The sequence below is a fragment of the Manis pentadactyla genome, chromosome 10 (assembly GCF_030020395.1).
Source record: "Manis pentadactyla isolate mManPen7 chromosome 10, mManPen7.hap1, whole genome shotgun sequence".
Taxonomy (NCBI): Eukaryota; Metazoa; Chordata; class Mammalia; order Pholidota; family Manidae; genus Manis; species Manis pentadactyla.
Genome location: NC_080028.1, coordinates 47012545 through 47023226, shown reverse-complemented (window position 1 = coordinate 47023226; position 10682 = coordinate 47012545).

Sequence of the window (10682 nt, the reverse complement as noted above, 5' to 3'; positions counted from 1 at the left end):
ATTCTTTGTCAGGAAGACTGGTTATGTCTGTCTCTTTCTCTGGTGTTTTCTCTGTGATCTTTGTCTGCCTGTAGTTTTTCCTTTTCATGGTGATAGGAATAATTTGCAGAGCTGGAACGAGTGACAGCTGGAAGAACTTCCCTTCTTGTCCGTTTGTGGCCTTCCTCTCCTGGGAGATTAGCGACCTCTAGTGGCTTGTGCTTGGTAGCTGCGTGCGGACAGGTCTTGTGCTTCCTTCCCGGCTGCTATGGGGTTTATCTTCACTGTTTCTGTGGGCGTGGCCTGACTCGTGCCACTGCTCCAAAGTGGTGGGGTCATGTTGGAGGGGGAGCGGCAGGGAGGCTATTTATTTCTATAAGTGGCATCCCTGCTCCCTGCAGCCCAAGGGATTAGGGTGCCCAGAGATCCCCGGATTCCCTACCTCTGTATTAATTGTCCTGCCCTGCCCCTTTAAGACTTCCAAAAAGCACCCGCCAAAACAAAACAACGACCACAAAGAAAAAAGAAAAAGAAAATTTTAAAAATTAAAAAAAAAATTAAATAAAAAATGGCCACTCGTTTTTCTTTATTCTCCGGCGCCAGCCTCAGGCATCTGCTCACTGGTATCACTGCCCTGTTTCCCTGGTATTGTTGTCCCTATCCCTTTAAGACTTCCAAAAAGCGCTCGCCAAAACAAAATAGAAAAAAAAAAAATGGCCACTCGCTTTTCGTATGTCCTCTGGCGCTGGCCTCCAGTACCCTCTCACCATTCTTGCTGCCCCATTTCCCTAGTATCCAGGGCCCCACGCACGCACTGTGTCTGCGCTCTGGCCCGGATGGCTGGGTCTGGGTGTTCAGCAGTCCTGGGCTTCGTCTCCCTCCTGCTCTGCCTACTCTTCTCCCGCCGGGAGCTGGGGAGAGAGGCACTCGGGTCCCGCTGGGCCGGGTCTTGTATCTTACCCCCTTTACGAAGCACTGGGTTCTCGCAGGTGTGGATGTGGTCTGGATATTGTCCTGTGTCCTCTGGTCTTTATTCTAGGAAGAGTTGTCTTTGTTATATTTTCATAGATATATGTGGTTTTGGGAGATTTCCACTGCTCTACTCACGCCGCCATCTTGGCTCCACCCCCCACTTGTACATTAAAAAAAAAATAAGTTTATTTAAAGAAAAAATAAAAACTAATAATTATTCTACCTCTTAATGCTTTGTTGTCATATGATAAGCTGTAATTCTATTTTTTATTCGATAATTAAATTAAATTGGGAGTTGAATTTCTTCATTAATATAAAAATTACTGTCCCCCTGGTTGACATTGCTGTATTCTTAATTAAGTGTTGTTGTTTTTATATCAATTATACTCATATTCATTATGTTTCCTCCGAGTATCATTTAAAGCAAAAAACTAAAGCAGGATATATATATATATATATATATATATACACACACATATATATGCATAAATATATAAATATATGTATACACACACAGAAATATATATACATACACACATACAAATTAATTAAGTACATATAAATAAATGTAAGTACAAGCATAGCTAGATACAGTATATATACTTATGTGATCTAAAAGCTAGAAATGTCCATTGCCATCTCCTTTAGAATAAATTAGGCAGTGATAAATACCAACACAATGTATAATATTTGAAGTGCATACATTAATATAGGATATGACTAGTCATTTCCTTGTGATATACCAAAGTAAAATGCTACAGATCATTCCATTGTATTTTGTGCTTAAATTTGCAAGAAAACTGAACCAAAATAGCATAAAATGTAATGTTTCTGAGAAATGATAAAAATTAAAAGAGAGAAGAAACAAAACAATTTATTCTTTATTAGTTCTCTGGCAAAAATTGTTCGGTGGATATTGTAGTTGTAAACTGAAACCAGATCAGTACATTTGAGGAAAGTATCTTTCTCGCAACATCCTTAAGTGCTTGTTTCACGTCCTGGTTCCTTAAGGTATAAATAAATGGATCCAGCATAGGGGCAACAAAGGTATTGAACATAGCTACCCACTTTGCAAAAGCAACCTCTTCCTTTGCTGATGTTTTCACATACATGAAGATGTAGCTTATGTAAGAGAGAGAGACAACAATCATGTGGGAGGAGCAGAAAAAAGAGAAAGACTTTTTTCTTTGTTGAGCTGAAGGGATTCTCAGAACTATCCTGAGGATGTAAGAGTAGGAGAGAAGTACTAATGTCAAAGTGGACATAAGCATAAGCACAGCTAAAACAAAGCTCATGAGCTCCAGAGTACTGGTGTCTGTGCAAGAGATCTGCAGTAAAGGAGCAGCATCACAGGTGAAGTGGTCAATGACATTGGAGTCACAGAAATCCAGCTGCAGCCCCATGGTCAGCGGAGGGAAGATCACCAAGAAGCCAGCCAGCCAAGAGCCAACTACAAGCTGGCAGCAGATCTTGTTACTCATGATGGTTGTGTAATGCAGAGGTTTGCAGATGGCCGCATAGCGATCATAGGACATAGAGGCCAGAAGGAAAAACTCCATCGAACCAAGGAGGATGGAGCATTGTAGGAAATAGATGTGTCTCCAGTTAGGATGCTGATCAAAAATCTAGGGTTATAGACAGAAGTAAATGAAATTTCTAAGAAGGAGAAATTCCTGAGGAAGAAATACATGGGGGGCTTCAGGTGGGAATCCAGCAGGGTGAGAACAATGATAGTGAGATTTCCAGTAACACTCAGAACATATGTGAGAAATAAAAAGAGGAAAATCACAACCTGCACTTCTGGGTTATTGGTCAGACCGAGGAGGATGAAATCTGTTACTGATGTGCTATTTTCATTTCTGGTGGATGATTTTTGACAGACGTTATGTACTGACAAATTGAAGCCAAACAACAATAAATCAGTGAGACAGCATAAATATCTGCACCTACTTTTTCAAATAATGATTTTATTCTCACAGGAAGTACCTGAGATACTTAAACAAATTCCTTCTATATATGCACTTCCTATTTTCCTCAAATTGTTTATGCCTCTCATGCCATAATGAATCCAATTCATCTTGGTGAGCATTTAAATTCCCCTCTTATAAAAATGATAGAAAACATAGACACACATAGACATCTTGGCATTATTGTCCTATTAAGTTTTGAGAACAAATTTCCACAAAAGGAGTTACTGATCATAACTTTCATTATTAAAATATATATACATATTTATGGATTTCTCTAGGGAAATGGTTGCTTTAATATCCTACATTTTAAGAATGGCCATTTTCACACAAAACAAAATACAAAAGATGGATACTTTTAATCCTTACATATATGATAGAGAATAAAATGCCGTTCTCATACCTCCCTTTAAGATGGAGATTATTTCCAAAAGCAGAAAATAATAAGGGTTGATAGAATGAGAAATCTTGTGCATTCTTGTTGCCATCTAAAATGGTGCCACAGCTATAGAAGACAGTATGTTATTTCCTCACATAACTAAACCTAGCATTGTCATATCATTCTGCAAGTCCACTTCTGGGTGTTTATCCAGGAGAATTAAAATCAGAATCTTAAAGAGATATCTGCACTCCTGTGTTCACTGCAGCCTTAAACACAATAGGCAAGATATGGCAACACTGAAGTTCCTATTGATAGGTGAATGGATAAAGAAAATATGGTGGACATGCACAATGGAATAGTGTTCAGCCTTAGAAAGAAAGGACATTTTGACACATTCTGCATTATTAATGAACCTGAAGACATACTGATTTTAATACACCTGTCAGTAAAGAAGAAATACTATATGATTCTACTTATATGAGGTACCTAGATTAGCCAAAATCACAGAAATAGAAAGTAGAATGGAGGTTGCCAGGGACTGAGGGGAGGAAATCTGCCATAGGATTTTGTGTTTATGGTTGACAATGCTGCATTGTATACTGAAAATTTAAGAGGTTGCATTTCACATTGTTTTTACCAAAATGTTTAAAAACAGGCCCTTTCATGTCCTCCTCTGGGAAACTCCACATGGAGCTGCAATAAAAGGAAGAGGAAAAAGGCACTAAGGATACAAAGCTCTGTGACATCAAGTGGCCCCTAGCTTCATCTGAACATCTGGAGGTGACAGCAACTGTAAGCAGGGGAGGGCAGGAGCCTGAAGATTCAAAGTCATTTCTGAATGGATGCATGCCTGGGAGTACCCTGTCAAGACTCAGTCAGTAAGCTGATATCAAACAAAAAGTGATTCATTTTTTGATTAGTTTAGCTGTGATTAGTTTATTGTAAGGCTATCCTGCCAGAAAGCATTTTCTGGTGACTAGGAGAGGAATAGTGTTTTCTCAACTTGGGGGACCATACATACCATGAATCCTCTTCCTGGATTTGATGTTATATGTTCCACCATAAAGTGCTCCTAGCTATTGGTGCATGTGCTTTGTTTGGAAAGCATGATTTATTTTAGGAGCCCTGACCAGGGAAGGACCAAGTAATTGGACAGCCCTGTGTATGGAAAGATAACTGAACTGGGATGCAGATCTCAGTTTGCATGGATTCACTTAGTCACCTGAGAGAATCTCTTCCTTTTCTGGGTTCCACAAGTGAGTGTGTTGGATGACATCAAGGGTACAAATAAATCTCATCTCACAAGCCAAATCTTACTGTGTTTTCACTGTGTTAAGAAGGATTCTGAGGTCATATCCTCACTCTTGAAGAAATAATTATGCGACTCATTTGCAATTATGGTTAGTGACCTGACTCTTTTATTTTCAGTTCTATCCACTTTGTATTTTGGTAAGTGAACTCTCTGTAATGAATAAACTATAGTGTGTGAAATAACATGGACACATACACATATGACTACTTTAAATGAATGGCTTATACATGTAAAGTTTCTGCATGCAATAAGATATTAATACAATCTTGGGAATGTTCTGAAGGCACAGGTCTCAGAGCTTCTTCAGTAATTCCTCCCATAGTTAAAATATATATTAGGATTATCTGTTGCCTTATGAATATTTGCCAATTAATACTATATCCTAAAAACTTTAAAATAAGAGGGTATCTAATTGCATATAGTACCATAATTACATTCTATCTCATAGTCAACATTTTGGAATATTTTCAAACATAGTCAGCATTTGGAATATTTTACTTACAATATTTTTATTAGTATCACATTTCTGTGATATTATAATGGCAGTTGTTTTTCAGTAATTAGATTGTGAAAAACTTATTTTTTTTATTTTTTCTAATTTACAAGTTATCTTTATTTTTGTTGTTTTTCCATCCAAATACTGAGTTCTTTCATATTTAATTTTCAGGTTCCTGAATTTCACATTTAGTTGCAATATTTCTGTTTCTATTAATTAAATAGTTTGAGCTGCTTGGAGCAACTGTTTGAAAACAGAAAAGGAGAGTGATTTTCTTTGAAGTGCCCTTATTTGAGTACCAGTAAAATGGTGTCCTCTGATTCTTATATGCATGTTAAATAGGTGTGTAAAAACCAGCATTGATTTTCAGTGACTTCATGGGTGGAGTTTTTGTGATTTCCTACCTCTGTGTATTTTCTGATAATAAGATATTAAAAAAAAAATTAAAAAGTAAAGTCACTGCATTGACTGTAAAAGCAGTCATCCCTAACAACCCTGTTCATAGCACCAGGGAATAAGATCATTTTTCCCAGCAGCTGCAACTCACAATTCCAGTTACTGTTTAAAGAAGGTAGATGATCTGAAAAGATATAGATAAATATTTATGGTGGAGCAGAGTTGGTAGAAAAGCAACCTGACAGTCTGAAATAACCAATATTTGTAGTAGAAGATCATTGTTTAGCTGTGTTTTCCCTACACAGATTTAGAATATCTGATTCAATAGACTAAGGGAGGAAAAGTAGGAAGGAGACAGTGCCCATTGCTAGAAATAATCACAAAGCATAGTTTTCTAAGCCTTGAAGTTAGGTCCCATCCCATTCACTAACTGTGGGTTGCTGTGAATTTTATTTTGGATCATTTATTTTTATGTAGGATTGGGATAGGTTTTCTAGAGCTTGCTACTGAACTTTGGAAGTAAAAAAAGATGAATACTTATTTAAAGTCACACCTCACAATTCCATTATGGTTGACATGTGAGAAACAGATCACTATATGGACTTGGGAAAATGTCAGAGAAGAAAAAGTTAAAGACTACAGAGAAGTGCATTTGAATGTTGAAAAAATAAAGAAAAAAGAGCCATATAATGACTGTTAAATCTTTGATGACCCCACTTCGCTTTATTTTTATCCTACTTTTCTTCAAGTACTTTTTAAACATTGACTACTTATGGAAGCTCTAGGTAATTTGCTTGTCTATTATGATGGCTTTTTATCATTTGGGTCCACTGCTTAGAAGGAAGTTCTATAATGGAAGGGGCCTTTGTGTGCAAATCCTTAAGAGGTAGAATAATGATTACTAGTTTTTATTTTTCCTTAAATAAACTTATTTTTTAAAAATGTACAAGTGCTTATATGAAAATAATAAATTAAAAGTTTTTGCACAAAATATTATGAGTGATTTTTTCAAATGTTTAAGGAAGAAACAATACCAATCCAACACAGACCCTTTCAGAAAGTATAGTAGGATGGAGACTTCCTAACTCATTTTATAAGGCTAGGATTACATGATGCCAAAACCAGAAAATGACATTATCCCTCCTAACGCAAGACTGATTTGGATGTAGGACTCCCTCCATTACCATCTCTCTGTTTATTCTGCAATTTTTAACATGTTCTTTTTGTCCTTATTTTGCAGATGTTCATTCAGTCCTCAGTTCTTCCTCAGGGTGAATTGCTCTGTGTGTAAGTATAGATTCTGTGTGTTTGTGTGTGTGTGTGTGTGTGTGTGTGTGTAAGCATGTAGTTACAGGCATATCTATGCTGCCATCTTGGGCCCGCCTCCTCTCTCACTGTTGTTTGAGTCTGGATTTCCTTGATTAATAACTATGCTGAACACCATCTTGTATGTTTACTGACCATTGTCTTTGCTCTTTTGTGAAACGGAATTTCAAGTCATTGGTGAAATATTTATTGGGTTGCCTTTTCTTCGTAGACATGCAGGGGATCTTTCAATATACTGAAAAGAGTCTTTAGAGGTTATAAGTTCCTTGGATTTCAAAGTCTTAGTGCTTTTTTTATTAAGGTGCAAATCAGATAAATAAAATGCAGTGATTTCACTTATACAATCCAATGAGCATAAATGCTTATTTCTGGATGTTACTGTTTCTATGAATTTTTTAGCTTTCATCTTTGGTAATGAATTAAAAATAATGTTCATTGAATTTTATACCTATTTTATTGATTCTTCAATTTTAATGTGTCCATCTGATGATTAACATTTATACATTTTCTAAAATTAAATATCTAACATCTACCACATCTGTCAGAATGTTCACCCTTTCATTCCTAATACAGTATTTTGTTTTAATGCATACCATTTAAGTTGCATTCAGATAATTAATTCTGTTTTTCCTGTTTTGAAATATGATAACTTTTCCTGTTTTTCAAAATCATGGTAAAATACAGACAAGAAAATAATGAAGTTCTGACATAATAGCTACAACATGGATGAAACGAGTATATTAGGCTGTGTCAAGAAGCTTAGAGAAAGGGAAATCATGCTGTGCTCGGAGCAGTCTCATTCTTAAAAACAGAAAGCAGATTTGGGGTTGTCAGTGTCTGGAGGCTGACATAAGGGGGAGTAATTGTTTAGTGAGTATGTAGTTTGGGTTTTTTAAGATCAAAAGTTGTAGAGATGAAGGGTGGTGATGGTTCCACTACTTTATGAATGTATCTAAAAACTATGAAATGTGCATTTGAAAATGGCTAATATGACAAATTGTATATTATGTATATTTTTCCACAGTAAAATAAATTGGGATAAAGCATAGTGTAATACCATTTATGTAAAGATTTAAACAAAAACTGCTATGTATTGTTTGAGGTTGTATGGGTATGTGCTAAAAGTATAAAGGAAAACAGAGAAATCAGCAATGCTAAATTGTAGATAAGGATACCACTGGAGGTGGGAAGAGATCTTGACTGGGAAGGTTACATAGGGACTTACATATTAAAAATGTTAAAAAATTTTTAAGCTGAGCAGTGGATACATTACATGTTTTTCATTATTCTTTAAAAAAATCAGAATATTAATTTTCTATCTTTATGCTTTATTGAAATATAGTTGATATGCAATATGATATTGGTTTCTAATATAGAGTATAATGATTCAGTAATTACATACTTTATAAAATGCACACCACAAGAAGTGTAGTTACCATCACCAAAAGTTTTACAAATTATTGACTACATTTCCTATGCTGTATTTTTCATCCATGTGAGTTATTTATTTTATAATTGCAAGTTTAAACCTTTTTGTCCTCTTTGCTTCTTTGGTCCTTCCCCCTACTCCCATAGTTAGCACCAGTTTTTTCTCTGTATGTATGAGCCTACTTGTGGTAGGAAGCCAAGACAAGAAAAGGGACAATGTTTCTTTAAGGCTTTAAGAATGCAGATGAAATGCAAGAATTTGTTCTCCATGTAAGAACTTGTTCGTTGTGCTTCAGAAGATTGGAGACTGATGAAAATTAGGCTTGGGGTGGATTAATGATTGTGCATTGAGCATTGACCCCCCGATACAGAATTTTATTGTTGTTAACAACCATTTGATCAATAAATATGAGAGATGCCCTCACAAAAAAAAAAAAAAACAAAAAACAAAAAATACACACTTCCAATTGTAAAATAAATAAGTAACCGGGATGTAATGTATAGCATAAGGAATATAGTCAAAATATTGTAACAACTTGGTATGGTGATAACTGGTACATAGAATTATCATGCATATAAATGTTGAATCACTGTGTTGTACACCTGAAACTAATATAATGTAATACTGTGTGTCAACACAGTATTCAATAAAAAATAATTATCTACAAAAAAAAGAATGCAGATGAATACCAGGGTGCTTGAGTTTAAAGCAATGTAACAATGGGCCTCCAACCAGGACCCAGTGATATGGAACAGCTTGTTGATCATAGTCATGTAGGCCCTTTAGTTTATAATAGAGTATCTGGATATCCTTTATTGAGATAGGTTAAAACATAACTAGCATTCTGGCTGAACCTGCAGTACACTAACAGCTCCCACTGCAACACTCTTGGGGGCTGACTCTCCTTTACCCTTGTAGTGAATGTATAAAAGTCATGGCCCGGCTGTGCTCGGGGCTCAGCCTTTGGACATGAATCTTCTCAGCCAGTGCTGGCACTGATAAATGCTGCTTCTCGCCAAACTTTTTGGTGTCCTGACTCCTTGTTTGTCGTTCCTGCAGTTCCTGCAACATACTGTTTTTTGTTGGTTTGTTTTAGATTCCACATATAAGTGAAATACATGGTCATGTTTTTCTCTATCTGACTTCCTTCACCTAGCATTATACCCTCCACGTCCACCCATGTGGTCAAAAGGGGCAAGATTTCACTATTTTAAATGGCCCAATAGTATTCCACTATCTATATGGACCACATCTTCTTTATCCATTCACTTATTGATGTGCACTAAGATTTCTTCCGTATCTCAGCTATACCTGAAAACCATAAGATATTGAAATAAACTGCAGATAATACAAATAAATGGATGGATATTCCATGTCCATGGATAGGAAGAAATAATATTGTTAAATGACCGTATTTCTCAAATCTACAGATACATTGCAATTCCTTCTATTATACCAATGGAATTTTTCACACATCTGGAGTAAATAATCCTGAAATTTGTCTGGAAATACTAAAGGCCCAAATAGCCAAAGCAATCTTGAGAAAGAATAAAGCTGAAGGTATTATACTACCTGATTTCATGCTATACTAAGAAGCTGTATTCATTCAATTGGTATACTAATCAAAAGTGCGTAATAAACCCACACTTACATTGTCAGTTAATATATGGAGTAAGGAGGCAAGAATATGTGATTGGAAAAGACAGTCCCTTCAAAAAATGGTGTCAAGAAAACTGGACAGCTACATGCAAAAGAATGAAACTGGACCATGGTCATATACCATATAGAAAATAAATGCCAAAGTATAAAAACCTAAATATAGGACCTGAAACCATAAACCTCCTAAAGAAAACATCAGCAGTGAACTCCTGAGCACAGGCATTAGCAATTTTCCTGGATATGTTTCCCAAGGCAAGAGAATGAAAGCCAAAAATAAACAAGTATTGTATGTTATTTTTAAAATAATTTTTATTCTTATTAAAATATTTCCTGATAGCAATTCAAAATGTCACACAACTCCAGCCTGTAAATTTCCTTAGGCTCCTTAGTTTCCAATTGTGATGTGAGTTGTATCCCCCTCAAATTCATATATTGAAATCCAAATCCAGTTCCTCTGAATGTGACTGTACTAGGAGATATGGTCATCAAAGATGTAATGAGTTAAAATGAGGTCACTAGCATAGGCCCTAATCCAATATGACCACGTCCTTGTAGGAAGAGGAGATGAGGACATATATGTACTGAGGGAACACCACGTGAGACACAGGGAGATGGCCCTCTGTCAGCAGAGAGCGAGGCGTCTGAAGAAAGCAGCTCATCAGCACGTTGGTCTTGGACTTGTAGCTTCCTGAACAGAGAAAACATTCATGTTAAGCCAAAATAAAGTTGTAATCTTCAGGTTTAGGGTGCATTTATTCTAGCTT